The sequence below is a fragment of the Spermophilus citellus genome (assembly GCF_964194105.1).
Source record: "Spermophilus citellus genome assembly, chromosome: 15".
NCBI classification, from domain to species: Eukaryota; Metazoa; Chordata; class Mammalia; order Rodentia; family Sciuridae; genus Spermophilus; species Spermophilus citellus.
Window position 1 is genome coordinate 60,203,940 of NC_138195.1, and position 27,862 is coordinate 60,231,801.

A 27,862-nucleotide genomic window follows, 5' to 3' on the forward strand; every position below is an offset into this window, starting at 1 on the left:
TAAGCTGGGCTACAGGGGTGATGTGAAGCTGCATTAGTCCACACAGGCTGCTGTAACAAAATGCCACACTGGCTGGCCCAAACAACACAAACGTATATTCTCACGGTTCTGGAGGCGAGATGTCCATTCAGCTTCTGGTGAGAGCTCTCTTCCTGGTTTGGGGATGGCCACCTGCTTGCTAGGTGTTCACATGGCATTCCTTAGTGCGTATGCATGGGAGAGATAAAGCTGGAGTTCTTTGGCATCTCTCTTTATAAGGTGCTATGGTTTTAATATGGTTTCTCCTCTTTGAAACTCATGTTGAAATTTAATCCCCATCATAAGGTATTAAGAGGTGGGACCAGTTGGAACCCTTAAGGGGAGATTAGGGCTTTGCCTTCAGGAATGGATTAATCCATTCATAGAATTAGTGGATTAATGAGTTTAATCTCTAAAGTGTGTTTGCTATAAAAACCAGTTTGACTAGATGACTCTCAAACTCCTTGTCTCCACCTGAGGACTCTGCCTTCAAGGCCATCATCAGATGTGGCTCCTCCACATTGGGCCAGAACCATAAGCCAAAATGAACCTTTTTTCTTTATAATATATCCAGTCTGTGACATTGTGTTATTATTATTAACAACAGAAAACAAAGACATAGGACACTAATCCAATCAGGGACCACCCTTATGACCCTTAATTTATTGGGTTTAATGTTTAACCTTATTTTTTTTTCCCTTGGAGGCCCTATCTCCAAGTTCAGTCCCATTGGAAGTTAGGGCTTCCCCCTTTGAATTTGGGAGGACACAGATATTCAGTTTATGGCAGACCCCCTCAGCTTACAGGGCAGTTGGGCAGAATCCCTGGTGGCCATAGCCCAGTTGCCAGGGCCAGCCACAGCCACAAGATCAACTCTAGTGTAGCTTAGAAGATTTTTGAGGGGGCCTCCCTGAGAGAGATTGGGAATCCCTGCCTTAAAGAACCAAATACATCACTGCACTGTCAACTGCTATGATAATAAATCATGATGACCTCTTAGAATACAGAAAATCACAATCACTAAATAGCACTCACAATGTGCCCGCCCTGCTCTGCAAGCTTTTTATACCAGTCAGTCCTCAAAAGGACCCTCTGAAGAATGAAGAATTGTAACACCGTGGCCAAGAGCAGTCCTCTGTGACATCAAAATGACTGCATTCAATTCTCAGCTTCTGCCCTTGTGTAATCTTAGTCAATTGACTCAGTCTCTATGAACCCATTTTCCTAAACTATAAGATGAAGATAAATATGCAAATGTACAATTCAAAAAGTTCTGCAAACAAAAATTTTTCAAATATTAGCAGCTCACTTATTTGGTGGCAAGATCTTTACTATTTAGAGTTTCTAAGCATCTCTCTGCAGGGAATATCCTTATGTCTTAGGGCACAGTCATTGGTGCGTTTTTACAGGACATTCATTCCCTAAGACCCACTGGAGGAGTACAAATCCTGCTCTATTTACCATTTCAAAAATCTGATCCTAAGGATTTCTGGAAAAACTTTAAACTCACAGTTGTGAGAATTACACAGTTTAATTAACCCGCTTAAAACAATGCCTGGTGCATCTGTTGAGTGATGTATCATTACTGCCATTTTGTAGATGAGGAAACCCAGACAAAGAGATCAAATACCTGTCCATGTCACAGTTGGCACACGGTACAGTGAAAGGGAACCCAGATAGTCTGTCTCCAAAGCCTGTGTTCTCAACTGACTGCTTTATACCATCTCCACAATTATACATGTTCCATTTATGTACAATATGATGTTTAAAAAACTGACAATTTTAAAAAATATTTTTAGAATTTTTCCCATCTAAATTGGAACTATTAATCGATGAATGGAGAACAAACAACTACAAGGGAAAATTCAGCTCCACAGGATGATTCTTGTCTTGGAGGACCCGTCACCATGTTTGTACTGTATGATACACACCTCCCCAGTTCTGCTAGTTGGACCAGGAGTCCAACCCTCATTTCAAAGAACCAATTCAAAGCCTGAAACAAATCCTGATTCTATATCTTTGGAGCTAGGAATTGGGAAATGGAGCCACAGAGTAGGGCTGGTGCTGGGAGGTTCTGGGGAGCCAGTTTCTGCTGTATATGCAGAAGAACCAAGAACAGAACAAGAAAACAATTTCATATGCACCAGTGGTTCTCTACCAGGGACAATTTGGCTCCACAGGGAACATTTGGCAAAGTCCACAGACATTTTTGGCTGTCATAATTGAGGTATGTTGTTGGCACCCAGAAGGCGGAGGCTGGGGATGCTGCTAACTATCCTACATAAAGCCCACTGGCTCTTCCTGCCCCAGGTTCCCTGAGGTACTTTAGGACTAATGGGTCACTTATTATCTTATTTAAAAGAAGAGAAGAAAGGAAGATAGGATGGAAGAGAGGGAGAGAGGAGTTAGGAAATAAGGAAAGACAAGGGAGGGTAGAAGAAGGACCCATAAAGACTTAGAAATGAGTCCTCCTCCCTTACCTCAGTCAGGGAAGGGGATTTGGGATTCATAAAAACATCATTAAATTTAGAGTCAAGATGAAGCCCATCACCTATAAGATGCCTAGAGGTAGGTTTTGGCCTACGCAATCCTTGCCAAGATATCACCCCAGATTCTCTCTGGAATCATCAATCTGCTTCCTCACCCCAGAGTAGTACTGCATATATGCACAGGTTCCCAGAGCAGGGGAAAGAGGGCTTCCCATTACCCATATTGGTAGAGTTTGATGGAAAGTGCATCTTTGGAGTAGTTATTATTATTTGTCCAAGAGTTTGCAGAACACTGGTTTAAAAAGCATTTTCATGATTGACGAAACACTAACTCATTTATGGTCATCTACCCCTGTGAGAAGGTTAAAGCAATGTATTATGTAGCATGCATGTTATGTAACACAAAATAAAATGGAAAAAAATTAGCAAATTGAATGCATAAGTAAATTATGTGACTGGGGCATATGATAGAACAAATCTAGAAACAAAGAGAGACCCGAAATGAATAGTATGGAAACGGGGGCCTCTTGGATGCCTTATTTCTCTCTTTTCTTTTCTCCTTTGTTTCCTAAGATAACGTTAACTCTTTGAAGGAAAAAAAAATTATGTTTGTAGTTAGCACTTCAAAGATAAAGACACAGTAAATAAGTATGTTCCAGAAGAGAGATGTGTGGTTTACTGGTACTGAATTGATTCTTGCAGATTCAAAGACACTCAAGGATGATATCTAAAACTACAGGATGGAACACAGACCCCTCACTGCCAAGGGGCAGTGCTTCAAAAGGTTGGGGGCCAGCCACCAGGATTCCTTTTCGCAACCCACTGGGAAGGAAGCCCTGGGCTCTGTGGAGTCTGTACAAAGGGTCAGATTCCTCTGGATGAGCAAGATCATCCTGGGACAAAGTAACCTCTAAGGCAAAATAACATCTAACTGCATAAGTGAGAATTTAAAGGAAATATCTAGAATGATGTGGCGAAAAATATAACCCAGTGTTTTAATTCTGTAGGTCAACATTATCATAGGAGCAACTATGACTTTTTGACACCTATTTGTGGCCAGTGTTCAGAGTCAGACATGCTATAGTGAGAAGAGAACCAGAGGGTCAGCTTTTCAGCAGCTTGGCAGCCAGGGACCCTAGCCTCCCAGAATGTCCCTTTCCTTTCTGAATTAATTCTGCACCTATAAGAGTGCTAATGAAGACTTGGGAATCATAGCCTCTCACCTTCAAATTGATGGGCTGTGTGAGAGGCTCGTGAGATTTTAAATAAGTTAGCTTTAATATGTTGGGGCTTGCCAATGCCCAGGTCTGGGTTAACAGCACCATCAGCAACAAACCAACATGGTGACAGCTCCTACCAAATGATGCCTTAGAAACCTATGGATGCTCTTCTTTGGGCAGTTTGGGGGACTCCCAGAGAACAACACGTTCCTTTTGTAAAAGAAGTTGGGAGAAGAATATGGCCTAGGATGCAGAGACCTCAAGGTGAAGTGAGATATAAGCTTCACACAGAAATATTGAAATCTGGCTGACGTTATTCTGCACAATTATCATGGTGAGTTGAAGTCTGATGTGCCAAGGGACAAGAGGAGATCTGATGTATATGGAAAGTGACTGGGGGTGGAGTGTCGGCACTAGTTACTTTGCAGTCTCAGGTACGAGCCTTCCTGAGGAAAGAAGCAATATCAAATTTTTAAAATATTGTTTAGTTGTCAAAGGACCCTTATTTTATTTCTATGTGGTGCTGAGAATCGAACCCAGTGCCTCACACATGCCAGGCAAGCGCTCCACCACTGAGCCCTAGCCCCAGCCCCCAAGAAGCAATATCAATGTAAGCATAAATATACTCAAGAAAAGTTTAGATCAATTCATGGATAATATCAAAATAGGTTACCAAGAAAAGGAATATTTGAAAGATGTCACACCTTGAAGCTGACATATGCTGAGTCCTCCTTTTGTTTTCTTTTGTTTGTGTTGTCATACTTACAAACAAACAAAAGATCAATTTCAAAGTTTTAAAGCTATCTTTATCTTATGCATACCAAGATATAACTAATAATCTCCCATGGTTATTTCATTGGCCAAGGCATTTTAAACAAGACTCTATAAGTGTGATGATAAATGTATATAAATTATCCACTAAAAGTCATTATTGCTCGATCTTTGAAATTATCCTATTTTTCATGGGTGACACAGAGCAATTTTAAGAAAAAGAATGTAGATGACCTGTTCATGATCAAAAGGATTTCCAAAAATTAACTATAAATAATTTATTTGGTTAAGTTTATTACTAAGTTATAAGTGAATACCCATAAAAGTTTATATTCACAAATATGACTGTATTTAAGCCTCAGGACAATCAAGTGAGCAAAGCAGAGAAGGTTAATGGTCATTTCTTGCCTTTGTCTGACCACTATCATCCTGTTTCCTTTAAGCAACAGCATCTCAGTTTTCCTTTGGCAATTTACCCATTCGTTTTTATGTGCCTTGAATCTACATGCACCTGAAGAAGCCTGACCAATGAGAGACACAAGGACTCATTCAGATAATTAGGAACCAAGCTGGACCAATCAGTCCTGAGACATTTACTGGAACAACTGGGAAGGAGTACTTCCTTCGCATGGGGTTCCCAGGTCACAGAATACAAGCCCAGAACTGCTGGTGGCCATTTTTGTCTTCGTTAAGCCAACCCAGGAAAGAACAGGAGTGAGAAGTAGAGAAATACGTATTCTGAAATTGTTTAAGCATCTGAACTTTGTTCTATCTGAATATTGTCCTTGAGGTTCTCTTTAAGTGAATAAATGAAGTAGCTTTGTGGTTTTTGTCACCCTGAGTTTGATTTCTATCACTTTCACCTTTAAGTCCTGAGATTATTATTTTTGTCTTATAAATATGGCTCAGAGCTTCTGTGATTGTCCAAGCTCAGCAAAAATATGTGGCTGAGCCAGAATGCGGACTCTGAGCTATCAACTCCCAGTCCCTGGCTCTGCCCATTTCTCAGCTGCTTCTCCGTTCCACATAGTTACACTACCAATGTTTCACAGGTCTAAACACTTTTATCTCTTTTTGCACAAACACTCAACTAATCAGATGGGCCAGTATTCATGTCAGAAGCCTGGCGATAGGAGTTTGTACCATCAAGCAGACAGAGGGTTTCTCCCAAGGTAATCTTGTCAAAGCAGACTATAACAAAATCATCAGCTCCTCTAATGTTTAAAGTTCTGGTAAAACTTGAAATTGAAAGCAACCTATGAAATTGGATGACTGTGAGTCAGAAGAACACAGCAAAAATACAGAAAATCCAAATAATTATATTAGCTCTATTTTATTGACAAATTAATTTAATCACTTGCACACAACATCTTTTTTTTTCTGGAAGAACTGTAATACAATAATGTTTAATATCAAGTTTTTCAGTTATCTAATAAAAAATCCTACAAAGATTACAAAATACAAGCAAAGAAATCTATTGACCCAGCATCACTGAGGACATGTAGCTAACTCATTAATAAAAACTTGTGTTCTACTCATACACACTGTTGATAAGAACATTAATTCATTCAACTTTTTTGAGTGACTTGGTAGTATCCATCAAAACTTTTAAATGTACTTAACTTCTGACCCAATGCTCCTACATTTAGGAATTTAACAGTAACTTTCCCCCAAACATTTAGATACATTTGTATAAGAGTGCATAGGCATCATTTGTAACTGCAAAACATTAGCATAATTCTCTATTAGCAGGGAATTAGTTAAATACCTTGTGATACATGCAGCTTCCATTTAATGTAGCAGATTGAACACATGGGTTTATCTCTGCTGTCTCCTAAAATGCCCCAATAGTAATGGAATAAAAGGGAAATAAGCCACAAGGTTAAAGAGAACAGGAGAGAAGTCGACAGTAGACCAAAGATGTCAAACAAATTTTGGAAGCTGGGAAGTGAATGAACAGATGGTATCTGACTTAGCAAAACACAGATCACTGAAACCTAATCCAGCAGGAAAGTTAGAAGTAAGTCAACTTGCAGAGCCCCCAAAAGACCCAGAAATGAAGGAATAAAGAATTTCTAAAGACAGTAAAAATGGGATAAAGTTAAAAATAAAGTTGATGGTGAGTATTTAAAAGCTCCTGTCCCCTCAGACAATCAGGCCTCCCTTTGGAAAGAAAGCTAATGCTATATTTACTCTGTGGAAGTGCTACATACTGTGTTAGGAGTCACAGGTGGTGCTGGTGGGGGAAGGTGAGCACCATGCCCAAATAGGTGGCTTATCAGAGCAAATGGTGAAATGCCCCATCCAATCTCCCCAGCCCCATTTGACTTCAAGTACACTAGCAACCAGTTTCCTGGTTTCTGGGGGTGAAAAAAATTCTTTGGAGAAACTGATCAGGCTAAGAGAAAAAGGACTATGGCTTGGAAGTGTTACTTAGGAACCACACCCAATAGCTGTTTGGAGGGCCGCCCACTCTAGAATGTAACTTGCCAACTTAAGTTACTCAAGCCCTTCCTCCCAAGTGGCTCTTTAGTGTCTCATTCTGAGACTAATAAACAACCAAATGTTGCCATGTAATTATTAATTATTATGATAAAATGGGATAGTCGATTCGGGAAGGAAAAAAAATGAATCAGAGAAAACAATGACAATCCAGGGCAAGAGAGGACAGATAAGGCTCTGAAAGAAAAAAGTTCAAGAAAAAGAAAATCTATATAGTTAATATCTTCAAAGAGAAAAGGAAAAGATAATGCATAAGTGAAACAAGAATAGAATGCTATGAAGAAAAAAATATTTTGAGAACCAAAAACAAACCCTTGGAATTAAGAATATAATAATAATTGAAGGATTAGAAGATAAGGTCAAAGAAATATCCCATAAAATAAGTAAGAACATGAAGATATAGAATATTAAGAAGACTAAGAAAGTTTATGCATTAGTTTGGGAGATCCAACTTTCTATTAATAGAGTCCCATACCCAAGAATAACAAGGAGAAATAGGTGGGAAAGTGCTATAAAAATATATCCCACATCTGAGTGCTCAATAAAATTAATGTAAAAACCCTCAGCCCCCTCCCCCCCAAAAAAAACCCCTCAGCCCCCAATCTCACACCATTCACACAAAATTCAATTTCAGGTTTATTATACAACCAAAGATGTAAGGTAATATAATTAAACTTTAAAAAGATAATTCAGGGGGCTGGGATTGTGGCTCAGTGGTAGAGCGCTCACCTAGCACAAGGCGGGACCCAGGTTTGATCCTCAGCACCACATAAAAATAAAGGCATTGTGCTGTGTCCATCTACACCTAAAAAAATAAATATTAAAAAAAGAAAAGTTTTTTTTTTAAAAAAAGATAATTCAGTAGACTCCCCATACCCACTTTCTTGTTTTGGTTTTGCCCATTTGGGTTACCCACATCAACCTGGCTCAAAAATGTTAATGGAAAATCCCCCAAATAAGCAATTCCCAAGTTTAAAATCTCCATTTTGAGGAGCATAATAAAACCTCATGCTGTCTTTTTCTGTCCCCACTGCAGGACATGAGTCAGCCCTCTATCCAGCCTATCTGTGCTACCTGGCCCATGATAACTGATACAAAGAAAGACCACATTCCCGTAACTTTTATTGCAGAATAATGTTATAATCATTTTATTTTGTTATTAGTTAGTATTTTTAATCTCTTGCTGTGCCTAACTGAAAAATTAAACTTCATCCTAAGTATGCATATATAGGAAAAAACACAGTGTATCTAAGTTTCAGTACTGTCCAGTTTCAGGCATCCAGTGGGGTCTTGAAAGTCTCCCCTGCAGATAAGGGGACTACCGTGTCTTCAGGATTTGGAGGTAGGGAAAGAATTCAAAAGTGTGGCTCAAAAAGCTCCAGCAGCTATAAAGGACACATTGTTACATTTGACCACATTAAAATTGGTAACTTGTGTCCATCAAAAGACAGTAGGAAAATAATAAAAAGATAAGACCAAGAAAGGAAGAATATACTTGCAACATATATTACCAACAAAGGGTTCCTATCAAGAATAATCAATATAAAAAAAATAAAGTTAAAAAAAAAAAGGTTAAGGGGCTGGAGATGTGGCTCAAGCGGTAGCTCGCTCGCCTGGCATGCGTGCGGCCCGGGTTCGATCCTCAGCACCACATAAAAACAAAGATGTTGTGTCTGCCGAAAACTAAAAAATAAATATTAAAAAAAAGGTTAAAAATAAAGTTGATGGTAAGTATTTAAAAGCTTCTGTCCCCTCAGACAATCAGGCTTCCCTTTGGAAAGAAAGCTAATGCTGTATTTACTCTGTGGGAATCCTACATACTGTGTTTGGAGACACAGTTGGTGCCGGTAGGAAAAGGTGAAGCACCATGCCCAAATAGGTGGCTTATCAGAGAAAATGGTGAATGTCCTTTATCAATTTTAACCATTAGAAAAAGGATTTGAACAGTCAGTCCACACAAAGGAAAATCTAGTGGTCAATGAATATATGAAAAGCTGCTCAATTTCATTTCTAATCAAAGAAATTAAAACAAAAAGCATCAGAAGTATATATCCCAACCTAAACTATGGGCTTTAGTTAATAATCATGTATCATTTTGGGTTCATCAATTGTAACTAATGTATCACACCAATGCAAGACATTAGGGGAAACTGTGAGGGGACAGAAAGAAAGAGTAGGTGGAAACTCTACATTTTCTGTTTGATTTTTTTTTTGTAGTTGTAGATGGACAGAATGCCTTTATTTTTTATTTTTCTGTGGTGCAAAGGATTGAACCCAGTGCCTCACACGAGCTAGGCAAGCGCTCTGCCACTGAGCTACAGCCCCAGCCCTCTGTTTGATTTTTCTGTAAACTTAAAATGGTTCTAAGAAACAGTCTATTAATTAAATATATACACTCACAATGATATATCACTATATACACATCAGATTGATTTTTTTTTAATTAAGGATTGGGATTTGAAGTGTTGGCAAGAACGTGGGCAAGTGAACTCTCCTAAGCTATTAGCAGAAGTGAAACTTGATGTGATTATCTTGGAAAACTCTTAGCATGTAAAATAGTTAAAGGCAGCATTCTGTGTGTCCTCTCCTAAATCTGTGGCAACAGAAATGCATATACCAGTGCACCCGAGCTCATGTATGAGAATGTTTGTTCAGGCATCCCTTGGAAAAATCCAAACTGGAAAAGCCCAAAGGGGCCCAACATTAGTAATTCAAACATGCATTATTTTTTTTTTTTTATTAGGGAAACAGAAGCCATAAGTCACAGGCTTATTCAAGGTCACACAGATGTTTAACCCTGCCTGCAGGGCTGCAGCAGTCAGGTTCCCTACAAATTCCACTGAAGGCTGGAATTCAGACAGAGTAATTCTTAACCACTGCATTACCTCCGTAACTCCTCATCGAAGACCTACGTGAGGTAGAATAACACCTTCCATAATGTTCTTACAATAGATACATTGACATGTTTTGGAGGGCTTTTTAGATTGCACTATAAATGTGAAGTTGGTAGAAGGCAGCGCTATTCATCAGACTACATCACTCCACTGCTTAAAACCCTCTAATTGTTTCCACATTGCCTGAGAACACCTGACGTCAGTATGGCCTGTAATGCCATAAAGAATCTAACCCGCTTCACATCTTCAAATTTCACCTGCTACCACAGTTACCCTTGCTCATAATGGACAAACTTCCCAGAATGCTAAACTTGTTTCTATCTCAGGGCCTTTGCACTTGCTCTTACCTGCCTGGAATACTTTAACCTGTCTTCACCAAGCTTGCTCCTTCAAATCATTCAGGTCTCACCTCATATATCTCTTCTAAGATATACTTTCCCCACCAAAATAATTTTATAATGACTCTGTCATCCCCATTCCTTAATAATGCTTTATTAAATTAGTCTTTTTTTATTTACTTCATAGTACATTTGTCTCTATTTAAGTTGTTTCATTAATTTGTTCATTGTTAGTCTTCACTATGAACGTGTAAACTCCAGTTGTTGAGGAACTTCTGCCAATCTTATTTGTTGTGGGATTCCCAGAACCTAGAACATGCATAACATACAAAGGTGCCCCAATAAATGTTTATTAAAACTGAAAGTGAATTGAAGACAATGTGATCTTTACTGTGTTGTTTGTTTGTTCGTTTCTTTTATAGTGGTAGGGGCATAACTCGGGGCCTCATGCATGCTAGGCAAGTGCTCTGCCACTGACCAACATTCCCAGCCCTTCTGGTTTTTTTGTTTTGTTTTGTTTTGTTTTGTTTTGAGACAAGGTCTCAATATGTATCCCTTGGCCTCGAACTTGTGATCCTCCTGCCTCAGCCTCTAGAGTAGCTGACATTACAGGCCTGTGCCACTGTACCATGCTACTGTGTTGCTTTTAATTTATCTACAGGGTGGCTACTCACAGATCCCCAGTTTTACAACAGCCTAAGTCCCTTGTCTCATTAAGGGGAGTGTAGGGTGATATATGCTACAGTGACCATTTGATGCTGGAATTCAAGCAAAGGTGAGGCTCAGAGAAATATTGGTAAACTGAGAATAAAGTTCTGCCTGCACTCGCCAGCTAATGGATAATATTCCTGAGCAGAATTCAGCAACTTGCCTAGAAGTTTGCAGCATTTCAGAGCAACTCACTGGAGAGCTATCAAAAATGTGTCAAGTGCCTTGATCCCTTAGGATTAGAGAAGCAAATAAACAGTCGTCTTGCCTGCATGCATGCCAGGCATTGCTAATGTCAGTACCCTTCCATAAGGAGTGTGCATGTAAGTTTCCAGCTGCCAAATCATATTGATTGCCACAGACTGAGGCCACGGGATTCTTATAAATATTAACTTGGCAGAGGATCATGAATTTCCTGACTTTATATCAACGAGACCTCCATCTTTCCAAAGAAGTTAGCAGTCTGTTTTCTCTTCTCTCTTCACCAAAGATTGAAAAGATGATCAACAAGGATCATCAAAGCTGGCAGGAAACATGTGATTAATTCATTATCAAAACTACAGTCTGACATCAGGATCAAATGGTTCCTGTTTGGTGGTAAGTACACCTTGTCAAAACAGATAGGCACTTAGTTCATCTCTCTCTGGTAAATACTCAAAAGCAGCCCCACATCATGAAAACGAATGGACATTAAAGAAAATAAAGTGACGTTCTCTTTGCATATAACAAGTCTTATTATATTACATCAGGAAGATGGATTTCTCATGTAATAAGAAATTCGACCATATCTCTTTTACCTTATTTTCCTTTTACATTGAATATACAGTACTAAAGTGGGAGGTCCTTGATTAACATCACTATTTAAATGTACCCATGTTTTATTTGGGGAAAAAAATAGGAGGCAACTCACTTAGGAAAGAAAAGAAAACTCACAAATTAGTGTAATGCCATTTAATCCATAGTTGCTATTCCAATCCCGCTCAGAATTATAAAAGGTCCCTACAAAATCCCATTCATTTGCCAAAGTCCTCTCTCTTAATGGCTCTTTGCTTTCACTGTGGGGACACAAAGCATGATGCAGCACAGGAGTGATTTCACACAGTGAGGGTAGGGAGGAAAGGGAAAGTCCAGTAAGGCTAGAACATGGTGCCTCGGGAGGTGGGGGTTCTAAATATATCTAAATAAAGAGACATGGACAGATGCATCGTAGCCAATGACCTGAAAAAGGGTCAGGTGGGTAAAGACAGGTGTACCTGTTCACAATATAGATGCTTCTCTACTTACCAGGAGTCAACATATATCCAGATAAACTCAACAGAAAGTTGAAAGTGTGAATTGTAGGGTTGGAGTAGAGCACCTGCCTAGCATGCACAAGACCCCAGGTTCTATCCTCAGAACAACAACAAAAAAAAAGAAGGAGGAGGAGGAGGAGGAGGAGGAGGAGGAGGAGGAAGGAAGGAAGGAAGGAAGGAAGGAAGGAAGGAAGGAAGGAAGGAAGGAAGGAAGGAAGGAAGGAAGACCATAAATCAAAAATGCATTTATCCAGGCATAGTGGCACATGCCTGCAAACCCAGCAACTCAGGAGATTGAGGCAGGAGGATCATAAGTTCCAGAGCAGCCTCAGCAACTTAGCAAGATTCTTCCCTCCCTCCCCCCCGAAAAAAAAAATCAGAAGGGCTGGGGATGTACTTCAGTGGTAAAGCACCCCTGGGTTCAGTGGGGAGTACTATACTGACGAGTACAACAAACACAAACACACAACATAAAAATGCATTTATAACACACCTAACCTACCAAACATCATAGCTGCTTAGCCTAGCCTACCTTGAATGTGCTCAGAATACATACATTAGCCTACAGTTAGGCAAAGCCTATTTTATAACAAAGTGCTCAAAATAATGAAGTGTGTGTGTACACACAGATACGGGCATTTTGCAAACACAATGGGATGCAAACCCATAAAACACAATATCCCAAAACACAGATAACATAATACATTGGGGAGCATGAGTTGTCCCCTCCGGTGATCACATAACCAACTCAGAGCTATGGCTTTCTGCCACTGCTCAGCATCACAAGAGTATCTAACTGACATTGCTAGCTCAGAAAAAGACCAAAATTTGAAATTCAAACTACAATTTCTTCTGAATGCATATGGCTGCCGCATCACCTTAAAGCTGAAAATCTTAAGTTGATCATGGTCACAAATTGGGGACCCGCTGTAATTGGGGAGGACAAGTTCACAATAAAATTGAGAAGAGACTGGGAAGAAAGATGCTGTGGGTGGAGTCTACAATTATCCCCATTCAAATTTGTTGTCCCCACTAGGGCTTGGGCAACTGTGAGCGAAAGGAACCAGGAAACTGAGAAGAGGATATGGAGGAAGATGAGCGAGCTTCCGTACCAGAAGGCTGGAAGCTAGGGAGGAAGGTGACAGAAAGCCAAAGGACTCCATTTTATTTCTCCTTTGAGAAGTCTGTGAGAAATCTGAGCACAAGGAAGAAATGTTGAGGGAAAGAAACTGTGACCTTATTCAGATGTAGAGTGATGAGGAAATGGAGTTACTCTTGTACTTCCCCATGCACGATTCATTCTCAGCTTCAACTCCTTCTGGCACTAAGTATCCCCAATTTAATCATCTCACCTCCCGTCTCTGTCCTGTATGTGCACAAACCAAGCATGGTCCTAACAGCTCAAGTGCAGGCAGCTCTAACAGTTTCTTTTCTTCTGCTTCAAATCTTTGGCCTTCAAACTAGGCAGCCAGAATCATCATGACAAAACCAAACAAAGAACAAAAAATATGTCCCCACAAGAAGTCACTGATAATTGACTGTAGCAGTCAATCTTGTGCAATTCGTTGCTAAAAAAAAAAAAAAAAAAAAGAAAGAAAGAAAAGAAGCCCTTAACAAGTGTACCTTTCCTTATCACCTGTCCCCTGCTTCATCAAGCTCTCTAACACTAAAAAAATAAAAACACTTTGTAACCCCCACTCTGAGCCTGCACATAATCAAACATAGTAATTCAAGAAAGAAAAGAATAACTTATGTTATTATAAAGTAGATACCTCTTATTTTCACAAAAAGTAATGAGCTCCAGGAAAAGATTTCTCCCACCTTTTTTTTCAAAATGGTACATGGGAAATCTTGACTGCTTTGTAAGCTGAGATAAACACTTGTTAGGAGCCTTAAACTCTTTGGGAAATTGCAAAATACACAGTTTCATGGAACAGGCAGGAAATACCGTACCCTTTGCAGTTGAAATTAATTGAGGGGACCAGCCAGAACTTTGGTGAATGAACAAACTCAAAGGAGATTTCTTTGCACTAAAAATAGATGTGGAGAAAAAGATGAGCAAGAAAGACATGCTGAGGCCTGACTATCATGTTTCCATAGTCTTATCTACTTCCAAGGAACGCTTTCTGCCTCACCTGGCACAGGAAAAGGTGGCACCTGGCCTCAAGGGCTGGTGCATCCATGGATGGCCTCAACATGCAGAAGGTGACACAGAAGGTATTAAGTCCCAAATCAAGAAGTATGAGGCTGTGCTACCAGAGCCATAGGAGTTGCTATCACCCTCAGAGGTGATGCAGCTTGATTCTGAGTCTCAAACACTTTCCATTACACATGTGATATATTCTAACTAACTGCAGAAAAAGGAGAAGATAGAGCAAAAGGACAATTAAAATCATCTGTATCCTGTGACCCGAGCAAGCACTGTTTTTATTTGGAAGAAATACTTTGAAGATATATATTTGCAGCCCTGGGAAATTAACCCAGGGCCTGAAGCATTAAATTACAACTTTTGGAAATAAAAATGTGACTTCATATGCATTACAATGGCCACTATAAAAATTAAATAGATGTTGGCAAGGATGTGGAGAAATTGGAAACTTTGTTCATTGCTGGTGAAATTATCAAATGGTGCAGACTCTGTGGAAAACAGTATGGAGGTTACTCAGAATATTAAAGAATAAAATTGCCATATGATCAAAGCAATTCCACTGTCAAGTGCATACATCCAAAATAATTGGAAGTTGGAACTCAAACAGTTATCTATACACCTAAGTTCACAGCAGCATTATTTACAATAGCCAAAAAGTCGAAGAATACAAACATGCATTGACGGAGGAACAAAATGTGTTACACACACAAAATGGAATCTTATGCAGCCTTAGAAAGGAAGGAGAATCCAACACATGCTACAAATAAGTGAAACCTGACAACATTATGTTAAGTGAGAGAAAGCTAGCCATAAAAAGACAGCCGTTGCATGGATCCAATTATATGAAGTATCTAGAATAGTCAAATTCATAAAGGCAGAAAGTGACATGGTGGTTGCCAGAGCTGGAGTTAAGAGTTTGGTGGGTACAGAGTTTCTGTCTGGGAAGATGACAAGGACCAGAGATGGCTGCTGATGCACAACAATGTGAATGTACTAGTGACATATTAAGAAAAATATACATCATCTCTGCCCTGGTTTTCTGGTACACTGCTCCTAAAACCCTTGGAATTTTAAGAAAACCTAAGATCTTGAAAGCCATCGGTATCTTTTTGCATGCTAATGAGATGACTGATGGCTGGGGGCTCCTGGAGACCCTGAGAATGGGGGCTGTTTGCCAGGAGGGTTGGAACTTGAGGTACTATCCCACCCCCAACTTCCTGAGAAGGGAGAGGCTGACTGACTTAATCACCAAGGACAAGTGATTTAATCAATCACGCCTAAGTAATTATGCCTTCATAAAAAAGTTAAAAAGCACAGGGTTCAGAGAGCTTCCGAGTTGGTGGTGTAAGAATACAACCATAGGCCAGGAGGTGGTGCAACCCCAAAACTGCATGGGAGGAAAGCTTCTGCACTTGGGGTTCCTTCAACCTCACTTTATGTATCCTTTAATATATCCTTTGCAGTAAATTGGTAATATAATAAGGAAACTTTTCCTGAGTTCTGTGGGCTTTTCTAGCATAGGACTGAACTCAGAGGTGGGGGTGGGGGACCTCTGATTTATAGCCAATCAGGTCAAAGTAGAAGTGACATCATAGACTTTCCATGAGCCTCTGAAGTGAGGAAGTCTCTGGACTGGACCCTTAGCCTGTGGATATCTCCGGGTACATAGTGTCAGAACTGAGTTAAATTGTAGGACACCCAGTCACCGGACACAGAGAATTGGAGAATGGCTTAGTTTGGAAAGAGAACTCCACACATCTAGCATTGTAAGTGAAATATTAGGAGCAGACTATAGAGGTATACACTTTGTTTTTCCTTTTTAGTACTTAATGACACAGAATTGTACACATACAAATGGTTGAAATGGGCCAGGCATGGTAGTGCATGCCTGTGATCCCAGCGACTCAGGAGGCTGAGGCAGGAGGATGTGGCTCAGTAGTTAAATGTGTCCCTGGGTTCAATCCCCAGTACAAAAAAAAAAAAAAAAAGGTTAAAATGGGAGATTTTGAAATCTACATTTTACTACAATAAAAAAAAAGCTTATCATACTATCCATAATTTGCTCTTCTCACTTAATATGATACCCTGGATGTATTTTCACTAATGGTTTTTTTTTAAGCCAGTCAAATTTAGCAGTGGGGGGTTGTATATCAACTTTAGTGACACTAATGTTAATAAGTTCTGATAACCCACTACCATCGGACCAGCCTCACTAATGGTTTTTTTTTTTAACTCTGCCTGATCATTATAATAGTTGCATAGCATTTGATTGTATGAGTATGCTCTAATTGATTTCACCACCCCCTCTATTGTTGGACAATTAGGTTTCCTCTGACTCCTCTCTCCCTAAAATTTAATCACATGATATATCAGGTCACACTACATTCTTTTTTTTTTTTTTTTTCCAGAGAGAGAGAGAGAGAGAGAGAGAGAGAATCTTTTTTGTAGATGGACACAACACAATGCCTTTATTCTTAAAAGGTGGTGATGAGAATCGAACCCGGGTCCCACTGGGCTAGGTGAGCGCTCTACCGCTGAGCCACAATCCCAGCCCCACACACTACATTCTTAATAGTCCTTCCTTTGGATTTACTATGGTCATTCACAAATGTTCTGAAAATCTGACACTGAAATCAGAGAATGTCATATTTCCTTACCACTAAAAATATTTATTAACCACTAGTATTTGGAATGTATTAATAATTAACAACAACACACATAATGATTAATACTGAATATTAAATATTTATAAAATGCTGGTGCACTTTGAAACTTACTGTCAAGGAGGAAAAGTTAGATGTATTCCTAATCTAACATGATTCAATGGGTAATATTCAAAGTAATTAACAAGAAGTTGACAGAGGCACTGAGCACTCAGGGCCAGGCCTGTTGAACAACAGGCTGGAAGGACCAGTGGACACCAGGTATTAGCTCTGAAGGGCACCACAGAAACTGTTCAATGCAGGAGTACGTGGTCAATTGGGAATTCTAAAGGAAGTTTCCAGAGATGCCTTGTCTTTTGTTGGTTAACCAACAGAGGAAAGGCATATTTGGGAAACGCAGAGTCCAACTGGCTGTGTTGGAATATGATTTGTCTCCTCTGAAACTCATGTTAAATGTAATGGCCATTGTGAGGTATTAAGGGGGTGGGAACTTAATCCGACTATGGTATTCAGAGGTGGGGCCTTGGGGGACACTTAGGATTAGGTAGTCATCAGAGTGCACCCTCCATGATTGAATGGTGGCTTTAGGAGAGAGGGGAGGGGGCACAGAACACGCATGTTCAATCCCCGTCTCTTGCCATATGATGCCCGTCACTGCCTCAGGACTGTGCCAGCAGATACATCACTAGATGCATTTCTTTGACCATGGACCAGAATGATGAGCCAAAATTTTCCACCTCTCCTTATAACTTACCCAGTGTGTAGTGTTGTGTTATTAGTAACCGGAAACAGACAAAGACAGACTGGTTAAGTGTGATATCCCCATGAAAAACCTCTAAGTAGAGAGTCCAGCAGCTCTATTGGATAGATTGGACTAGAGCCCAGGAGAGAGATCTGGTGTCCAGATGCTATGGTTTTAATGTGGTTTGTCCTCTAAACGGTTCATGTGCTGGAGCTGGGTCTTCAATGTGATGGTGCTAGAAGATGATGCTTTAAGAGGCGGTGCCTAGTGGAAGATAGGGGCAACCCCTTGGAAGGGATTAGTGCTCATGTCATGAGTTAGTCTTACGGGACTGTATCAGTTACCAAGAGGGCAGGTTGTTATAAGTCAAGGCCACCCCTTGTACTTGGCTTCTTTTGCTTTCTTCCCCTTCTACTTCTCTGTGATGTTGTAACATAGCCAGAGGTGTGCATATCAGACCCCAGTGCAGTGCTGTTTGGCCTTTCCAGCCCCAGAATCACGAGTCAAATAAACATTTTCCTTTATAATCATCCAATCTCAGTTATTTTGTTATAGCAACATAAAATGGACTAAGACATCCAATGAATACTTGAATGCTGGGACAAACAGTTGACCACCGAAATCCTAGAAGAGTAGGCCATCTCAGACTTCTATGAACAGATTCCGATTCAGCAGGTTTGGAAGGAGCTGGAAATTCATACTTCTGACAGACTCAAGAGTGAAGCCAATGCTGATCTAGGGACCACTATTTGAATAACACATTGCTCTGAAGGTTGGTGTAAAAGAAGGGAGACTTCTCTTTTAGGAAAATAGAAGATTTCAAAGAAATTTAGAAAGCATGGCCAAAAAATTAAAAAGAGGTCCAGGAGAGCATGGTGTCATCAAAGATAGAGAAACAACACCATCAACCAGGTAATACCTTAAGAAGAGCAGCACTATGCCTCTCATAATCAGCTCACGCTGCTACACCAAAATACCACAGGCTGGTGGCTTATAAAACAGACATTTACCCTGTGACAGTTCTGGAGACTGGACACCTGAGATCCAGTACTAGCAAGGGGAGGTTCTGGTGAGTGCCTTCCTCCCGGCTGATGGTTGCTTCCCTTCCCAGTGGGTGCTTCCCTTCCCAGTGGGTGCTCACGTGCCCTTCCTCCATGGGTGCACTTGGTTAGTGGGGAGAGATTTCCCTAAGACCACTTAGGACTGTTAGAACTCCCAAGTCTCTCCAGTGGCAAGTCCCCCAAATCAGGGATGTTGATTTGCCAAAATTAATGAGCTCCAGGTACACATTTGAAGAAGGTCCTGAAACAAAAACCCATGCCACAAGCATTCATCTCCTTAATATCCTCTAATTTGCTTGGGGGTAAGTGCCAGAAAGCTCCAGTCCCTGCCGGCCACCTGCTCTTTCTCTCACACCACTGATTAATTTTGCCTCCTTTTCAGACATAGCAGAAGTTCCATTTGTTGAAACGAAAGATAAGTGCAGCCACCAATGGTTCTTATCCCTGTTTTCCCACAAGAAGCTCAAAGAAAAAGGCATACCGTTTCCGGTTTCCAAGGTCCAGGCTCTCAGGCTTGTTATTGTAGTGATCTCATCAGAGTCACACTGCACAAAGCCCTGCTGGAGCAGGACACTGGAAAACCAGGCCTGAAAAGCACTTCCTGAGTGAAGCCTCCTGGGGACCTGGGGCTGGTTCATGCTCACCAGCCCCCACCCAGCCCCCCTGCAGGGAATCCACTGCCTGCAGCCCTCTCAACCACACTAGGCCATCCTGAGCTGACCACACTAAGTCACCACAGTTGTAACATGATGGAGAAAATGGGATTTTTTCACGACAAAGTTTTTATTTTCAATTGAACAGCAAAACTAGAAAAAAACAGGTGCTGCTGTGAAGAGCCAATAATACTTAATAATTATGGTTATTTGTCAAATCAGGGCAACAGACCAAGTAGATTTTCAAAAATAAGCTACCTCTTCTTATAATTATAGTAATCTTGTTTATCCAGAAATCATTAATCCAGAAATATTCTCTATGTGGAAAACATCTCAACACCAACAAAACCAAAATCTGTTCAATTTATTCAGAGATCAGGAGCACACCAATGTGTCTGATTAATTTACTTTTACCTGGAGATACATTTTTTTAAAAAATATTTTTCTTTTTGGTTGTAGTTGAACACAATACCTTTATTTTAATGTGGTGCTGAAGATTAAACCCAGGACCTTGCATGTGCTAGGTGAGCACTCTACCACTGAACCACAACTCCAGCCCCCTGGAGATACATTTAATATAATTATTCTAATATAATAGAGATAATTCTAGTTTACTTGTTTTCTAAGGCAGCAGCAGATTAGATCATGAACTCCAGGACAGGGATTTTAGTCGATTTTGATTACTAATGAACTCCTAGCACCAAGAAAGAACAAAAGTATCTGCTGTGAAGTGTCTGTTGGAGCTGGAGAATATCATGCTAAGCGAAATAAGCCAATCCCCCCCCCCAAAAAAAAAACAAAGGCTGAATGTTTTCTCTGATATGTGGATGCCAATTCACAATAAGGGAGGGGGCTAGGAAAAAATAGAGGTACTTTAGATTAGGCAGACGGGAGTAAAAGGAGGGAGGGGGTATGGGTATAGGAAAGATATTAGAAGGAATCAGTCATTATTACCCTATGAGCATATATAACTACAGACTGGTGTGATTCTACATCATGTACAACCAGAAGAATGAGAGGTTATACTCCATTTAGTATAATGTGTCAAAATTCTGCTGTCATGTATAACAAATTAGGACAATTTTTTTTAAAGGAACAGTTTACAAACTTTATGCCAAGAAAGTTTGTAGACAATTCTTGAAATATGCAATTTACCAAAACTAGAAGAAATGAAATAAGACCTGAATAACTTTTTTAAAAATGTATCTGCTGAAAGGTGAGAGAATGGGTCAATCCTTCCCATGTGGCTACAGTCCAACGCGTCCCCCCACCATCATGCAATAGCTCAGCTACTTCATACTTGAGCCCCCCAGGGTGTTTGATTGCATCTCCTGCTTTCAGTGCTGTAACAGACCATTAACTTGCACTTGTTTGCTCACATAACAGATTTTTTGCAAAATGTAAATATTCGCTCTGTGATCTTGCTTCCATGGGTTATTTGATTCACGCCCTATTTTTACCTAGTTTCCTACCAGGTAAAGGGCACATTATTTGGATCTGATTGAGTCCCCTGTTATTAGGGCAAATTGGTAGAATTAGCTGAAAAGTGAAATTTTAGCTGGGTACCTGTGTTTCTTTCTTTGCTCTGCCTACACTGAACTCCATCTGGACCAGAACAGAGTGCAGTGTCTGAGTAATTGTTTTTTAATATGCCTGGCCTATTTTAGGCACTCAATGGCATTCTAGTTTTCAATTTGAATTACAACACCTTCTTTTGGATTAATATTCTGGTTAACAAGAGTTTTGTGGCCATCCTGATACTTCCAGCAAAGGCTAGGAATCCAGTAAATCCATAGTAAGGAGGTGATCCAAGAAAAATCCAGATGCTTAGGAACCATGTTTGTTTATTTAATTCAAAAGGAAAATGGCTGAGTTGTAAAGGGTGGAGGACAAAATAGAAATGTACATTCTTACAATCTAGAATACCAACTTCATTGAATAGAAGACTGTCATGTAGCTTTGAAGTCAAGAAGTTCCTGACTGGGCACCTCTGAGAAGTTTGACTCCCTGGCTGGCAACTTTCTGATCCTTTGTATTTATACAGTGCTTCACAGTTCACAGAGCAATTTATCAGGCTGTGGTCATTGTTCAAATGACTCCTTAATGGACCGACTGTCATATTCCCACAGTCCTAAAATAACCTAAATTGTAAGTTACTCCATTGACTTTAACAACTTTTTGATAAAAAAGGAAAATTAAGAAACACTTTATTGATACATACCTAATGCCAATCACATTTTATTTCAGAAACATTAAAATGAGAAAGGAAAAGGGGGGGGGCACCTTAGGTGAAAAACTGAGACTAGACATCTAACCTTGAATCGACCTGCCCAAAGCCACTCAAACAAGTTATCTGCAGAATTAGGTATCTTCATTCCTTTTGTGCAAAGTAGCTGGGCACCAACAAGACCAGACATTAAAGAAAAGATGACGGGCCTCCCCACGACCTCTCCACTACTGAGGAACCCTGTTCTCTGCTTGGGAAGTCAGAGCAGTGCAGGCAGAAAACCAGAGGGTACCATTAGCTCTCCTATGCCAAAAGGGTGGGCTGTGAGGCCATGCTTTTTTTCCTCACTGCTAAACTTGGGAGTTCCCTGGTCCCCAGAGCTGGCATGCCACAAGTCTCACCCAGGTAGGTGCCACAGAGGACAAGGCACTCCCGCCCCCCCCCAGCAGCTGTTCTGCCTGGCTGGACGCTGGCACAGCTAGCTTCCTTAGGTGATTTGAACAGGCAGAGACAATTTTCTGGAGGCACACCCACTGAACTGTTCTCAGTTAAAGTAGGGGAAGCAGAATACTCTTTTATTTTCTTAGTGATAATTTTAAAAATTCAAATCTGGAAAAAAGAACCCAAGCAAAGCAAACAAAGAATATGCAATTTATGCCTAGGAAGATTGAAATCCAGGCTTTCCCATTGATTTGCTTTGTGACCCAGCATAAGGGCCTCCTGGGTCTCCAATTTGGGCTTACACATCACAGGGCTGCTCTGGGGCCCTCCCTCAAATGATACAGTTGCCACAGCACTCTCTCCACCTTCCCCAGGACTACTGGCCTTGCTTTGTGGCCCCTGGGGCTGGGAGCATCCTGGGCAGGTGGGTCTTTCCTTTTTCCTATTGTCATACCTAACATATAAGGTGACTAAAATATTAATAGGTGTTACTTTGTACACATTATGGTCACAACTGTAATTTTTAAAAATCTATTTAAGAATAATGGCAGTTCATTCCTCTGATTTTCTATTGCCAATAGCTTCATCTTCGATATATCTTGGTGGGGGCGAGTATAGAAAGCACTGGTATTTTAGGAATTGTCCAAAGAATTCCCTGGGGCATCAAGTCATATGAATGAAAATCTTTTCATCTCCAGTACAACTCTAAAACAAATATCCTATATTCATACTGTGTCAGCAAAACCCTAGTATCTCCCACGTCATGTTTCCTATCAATTTATTCCAAAATATTTAAGAGTGTAGCAGGGGTCCTGCTGTGAGGACCAGAACTGTGAATGGGAAGCAGATGTGTCCCGAGATAGGCCTACAGGGAGTCTATGTGACCACAGGATCAGAAATCTCATAAGAAGTAACTCACACAAAGGGAGGAAGGATTAAGATGTACAAGTTTAGTTTCTTCTCAAGACTTGATGGATTAAGGGGGAGGAGTTGATATGGGCTGGGTCCCTTCAAAATCTAGTACAGACTAAATCATATAAAAACTATTTTTATTATAGTTATAACGGAGCTCTGGGGGAAAATAGGTTATATAATATGAAAACAATTCAAATTTTCTAGGAATACTTTATGATCCCAGTCACATAAAGCATTATGGAAAGACAAAATTCATAATCCCAAGCTAACCCTATAAGTGTGTTCTTTTTACCATTCAAAGAGCTTCCATGGATTAATCAGGCAATCTGTATTTTCCAAAGTTCAAAACCTTGTACCCAGGAGTTCTCCTTCAAGGAATCTATCATAAAAACATGAACCAAAATATGGAAGAAGCTCCTGTCACAAGGATGTCCGAAACAAGGCAATTTGCAACATCAAAAAAATAATGTCGCCTAATTCCAAACTTCATACCTTACTGATGGGTCCCATGGTCGCAATGCCTCAATACAATAAAAATTCAGGTTTGACTTCTTCATGAGGTTCAAAAATAAGACAGGAAATTAATAAGCATTTGAAAAATCCCTCTTCTATTTCAAAAGCAGAAAAATGCAAAAATCTCATATTTGGGAACAAAGAAACTTTGGCAAGAAAAGCATTAAGTGATTTAAAAGCAAATACACACTTAGATTTTGTAAATCCCCTGTGCAGCGAACTGGTGAACAAGACAATCAGAAGCAGAAAAAAAAGAGCAATTATCTGAGGTCCTATGCACAGATGCCACTATGCTGTCACACAAGGCAAGAAAACAGGACCCCTGAATAAAACTAAGCTCACACCTGTTCTCTGCCCCTACCCTACCCTAGTGATTCATGTTCTCAGCTTAACTGGCATTTAGAATATAGAAAATAAAGCAATTAGCAAAGAATCTTTTTTTTTTTTTTTTTTTAAAGAGAGAGTGTGTGTGGGGGAGAGAGAGAGAGAGAGAGAGAGAGAGAGAGAATTTTTAATATTTATTTTTTAGTTCTTGGCGGACACAACATCTTTGTTGGTATGTGGTGCTGAGGATCGAACCCGGGTCGCACGCACACCAGGCGAGTGCGCTACCGCTTGAGCCACATCCCCAGCCCAACAAAGAATCTTAAGTATAGTTATGGCTCTACACATTCTGAGTGAGTGATGAAGAGCATACAGGTAAGCCTGTAGCCAAGTGCCTGCAACAACTAAGTGCTCAGGAAGAGAAAGTGGAAGTGGTGTTGCTATTATTATTGTTGTTGTCGTTAAATGAATAATTCACATTTATATTCTTACTTAGAGTTTATGTAAAACACTTTCAATTTCTGCAACAATTCCAGAAAACTGAGGGTCACAGAAGCTGGGACTTTGTCCAAGTTCATGCTGCTCACAAATGCTGAAGCTGGGAATTGACTGCCATCCGAGGCTCTTTCCCCTCCACAAGGCTGCCTGAATGTCATAATAATGTCCTCTTGTCCCCTCTCTCTTAGACTTTGCAGCTGATTCTCAACATCCCATCCACTCAAAATGGATAATCAAGAATTATGGAGCTGGGTGCTGTGGTGCACACCTGCAGTCTCAGCAGCTCGAGAGCCTGAGGCAGGAGGATCACAAGTTCAAAGCCAACCTCAGGAAAAACAAGGTGCTAAGCAACTTCAGTGAGACTCTGTCTGTAAATAAAATACAAAATAGGGCTGGGGATGTGGCTCAGTGATTGAGTGCCCCTGAGTTCAATTCTCAGTACCTCTAAAAATAAAAATATAAAATTAAAAACAACAAAAAAAAAGAATTATGGTAATCCTGGTCCTCTTGTAGGTGGATGAGCTGATTTAAGGAAAAAGCAATTGCCCAATTCTTACCAATGATTTGAGGAACAGTTGTCTTCCATTGAGCTTCCAGGAAAGGCTTCCTCACTGCCGAGGAGACATGACACAGTGTCCTCTCCCTATCCACTCTACGTTTCCTAGCTCAGTGTGACCCTTCACACTGTGGGACCCATCTTGAAACTATGAGGAGGATCAGGTTGAGAAACCAACCAACAAATGGCAGGACCAGGACAAGAGATCACAGAGAGGCAAAGCTAAAGCCCAGTCATTCATTCTGCTTCTGGACTTTCTATTACATAGAGAAATACTTTCCTTACTATGGAAGCCAGTCCAAGGTCAGGGGCAGTTGGGATATCCCCAAATATCCTCACTGATGCATTTTCCACTCATGCCACTTATGTATCAGACCTGGTACACATACAATCCCCTTCCTTGGTAGCTCTATATCTTCCCACGCTGGGCTTTCTAAGCTCATGTCGGGTCTCATTCCGATTTCCTGGAATCCCACATGGGCAGAGCAGAGGAGATGATGGCTTGTGCAGCTGTAGGGTCAGCACACTTGCTGGTTTCCCATCGCCTGGCTAACTATAGAAGCAGGAGACACCACACTGAATTCCACCCAAGCTTCCGGCTCATCCTGTATGACCCCGACCCCCTCAAGTCATAACAAAGCTCCACATCTGGAGGCCTGATGGTCTTCAGCTGCCTCTCTCTCTGCCTGAAGAGTGTTATGCTGCACAGAATCAGGAGAAAAGGAAGCGGGGAGGAAGGAAGGGGAGGAGATTTCATTTGATCACGTCGGTCATCTTTTCCTTCCTAAATAACAATGATGGGCCATGAGATAGATCTCAGGAGTGTTTCTCCAGGAGTATTCCCTCTTCTCTTTTCTACAACTTGAATCTAGACTTTTCCCTGAGTTCTCCACTCAGTTACCTGTGAAATCTGTTTGTTTTGCTGATTCATACTTCAAGTTCTTTTTCAAAAATCACAGGGCAAAGCTCATCAGCTGCTCTTTGACAATGTGTTATTGAGTCCATCAAGCACTTTTTACTGACTGCCAGTAAATCAGCTAACTTAAATTTCCCCAGACCCATACACACTTGAGTTAGAGTTTTCTAAAGTTTAAACCAGCCCTTAGGGCCACCAGGCACTATCTTCCAATGGCAGGCAGAGCACAGTGGAGATTATCTCATGGCCCATCAGGTCACCTGCAACCCGTCAGCCATGCCATCCCCAAACCACACCATCAACCTATCACGATACATGCCAATCTTCACTTCTGAAACCTAGGGTTGTTGTGAAAATAAAATACCCCTCTCTAAGCCTGACTTTCTCTCCTCCACAAGTCTCCAATTCTTTAACTCCTACTGCACCTGGCTTTCAACCTCCTTGAGATGCGCCCTTGCTGCTCCATCTTCTCTAATCCTATCACCCGGCTCTCTTGTCTTTCTCCTTGGAGGTGAGAGCTCATCAGTCATCACTTCAATTGCTCCCTTGCTGGCATCTCTATCCCACACTACCAATCCCTAATTCCACATCAATCCAAACATCCAAAAAATTCCACTCCTGTAACTGGTAAGGCAAGTTTGGCTAGAGGAAACCTCCTGACCTTGCAGATTATGAATTCCAACAAAAATAAGTTCTGGGTGTGACTGGGCAGCAATATGTTGTACCTGCTGCTTGCCTGTTGGTTATTTGAAGTCCTAAGCACCCTGTGTACTTGTCGATTTCAGCAGCATAGCAAGATGGTCAGTGGCTCCGTGACCTGGTTCTGACACTCAGTAGCCGTATAACCTCAGGCAAGTTGCTTAATCTCTCTGTATTTTAGATAATAATTCCATCTTTACAGGACTGGTCAGGACTTCGAAAGTGTTCAAAACACACTAGTTACTATTTTACAGACAGAACCTGAAGCCTTTGGGATTCTTCTCCATTTCTTTTCCTTCAGTTTATCCCTCTAGTTTATTCATATCCACCTACATTCTTATTTCTTTTCTTCCAGCCTCAAAAAATGACATGCCCTTTTGTATTTAGTTTCTCCAGGAGTATTCCCTCTTCTCTTTGCTACGTCTTGAATCTAGACTTTTCCCTGGGTCCTCCTTAGCCTAGAAATTTACCCAAGTGTCTTTCTTCTTAAAAGCAGGAGGAAGAATGTGAAGGAGAGAAGACAAGAAAAGAGCAGAGAAGAACCCCCCCCCACCCCCCACTGCCACAGCCTCACCACCTTTTCCGGCTGTCACCAATTTCTTTCTTCTCTTCACAAACCCAGCCTCTTCAGGACCTGTCTGCACCATTTCCTCACCCCTAGTCCTCCCTTCCACCTCAGTGGAATGGAATTTGCCTCCTGCCTCCCTCAGGCACCACTCAAGATGTTTTTGACATTATCACCAATGACTCCTCATTTCCTGTGGTTACTCTGTCACCCTTCATTAACTGACCCTTCTGTAGCACTTGGCAAGTTCACCTTGCTCTCATTATCAGAACTGTTCTTCCCTGAATCTCCATGAGGGGGGTGCTGCGGACCTCTTGTTGTTACTTCCTTGTGCTAGATTCTTTCCCTCTGACGATACGATGTATCATTTATTCATTCATTCAATAAACATGTTGAACACTTACCATATGACAGGCACTGTCTTAGTCTGTTTTCTGTTACTAAAAACACAATACTATAGACTATGGGTAAGTTATAAAGAAAAGATTTATTTTGGCTCACAATTCTGGACCAAAGTCAAGGGCCTGTATCTGGTGATAGCCATCTTGCTGTCAGAGTCCTGGGGCCACACAGGGCATCTTGTGGGAGAGACAGAAAATATGCAAGAGATCTAGCTAAACTGGCTTTTTTAGAGCAGACCCACTCTTGAGATAACTCATTCATCCATTAATCCATTAATAGCATGAATGGATTAATCTGTTCCTGAGG

General features: G+C 40.7%; 1 protein-coding gene and 1 long non-coding RNA gene across 6 annotated transcripts in view; one reads left to right on the top strand and one right to left on the bottom strand.

Annotated features, from left to right (window-relative positions):
• On the top strand, positions 1–27,380 carry LOC308634015. The gene is made up of 3 exons (XR_014018949.1): positions 1–137; positions 24,607–24,758; positions 27,083–27,380. It is a non-coding gene; the product is annotated as an uncharacterized lncRNA (long non-coding RNA).
• Positions 1–27,862, bottom strand: part of SLC16A12 (solute carrier family 16 member 12) — a 79,224-nt gene that overhangs the window by 39,101 nt on the left and 12,261 nt on the right. Inside the window, exon 1 of one of the 5 annotated variants that reach the window (XM_081267569.1) lies at positions 24,976–25,643. The exons of the other annotated variants lie outside the window; for them this stretch is intronic. The gene's annotated coding sequence lies outside the window, so the exon portion shown is untranslated. Of the gene's footprint in view, positions 1–24,975; positions 25,644–27,862 lie in introns of those variants that run through there. 5 annotated transcript variants of the gene reach the window in all.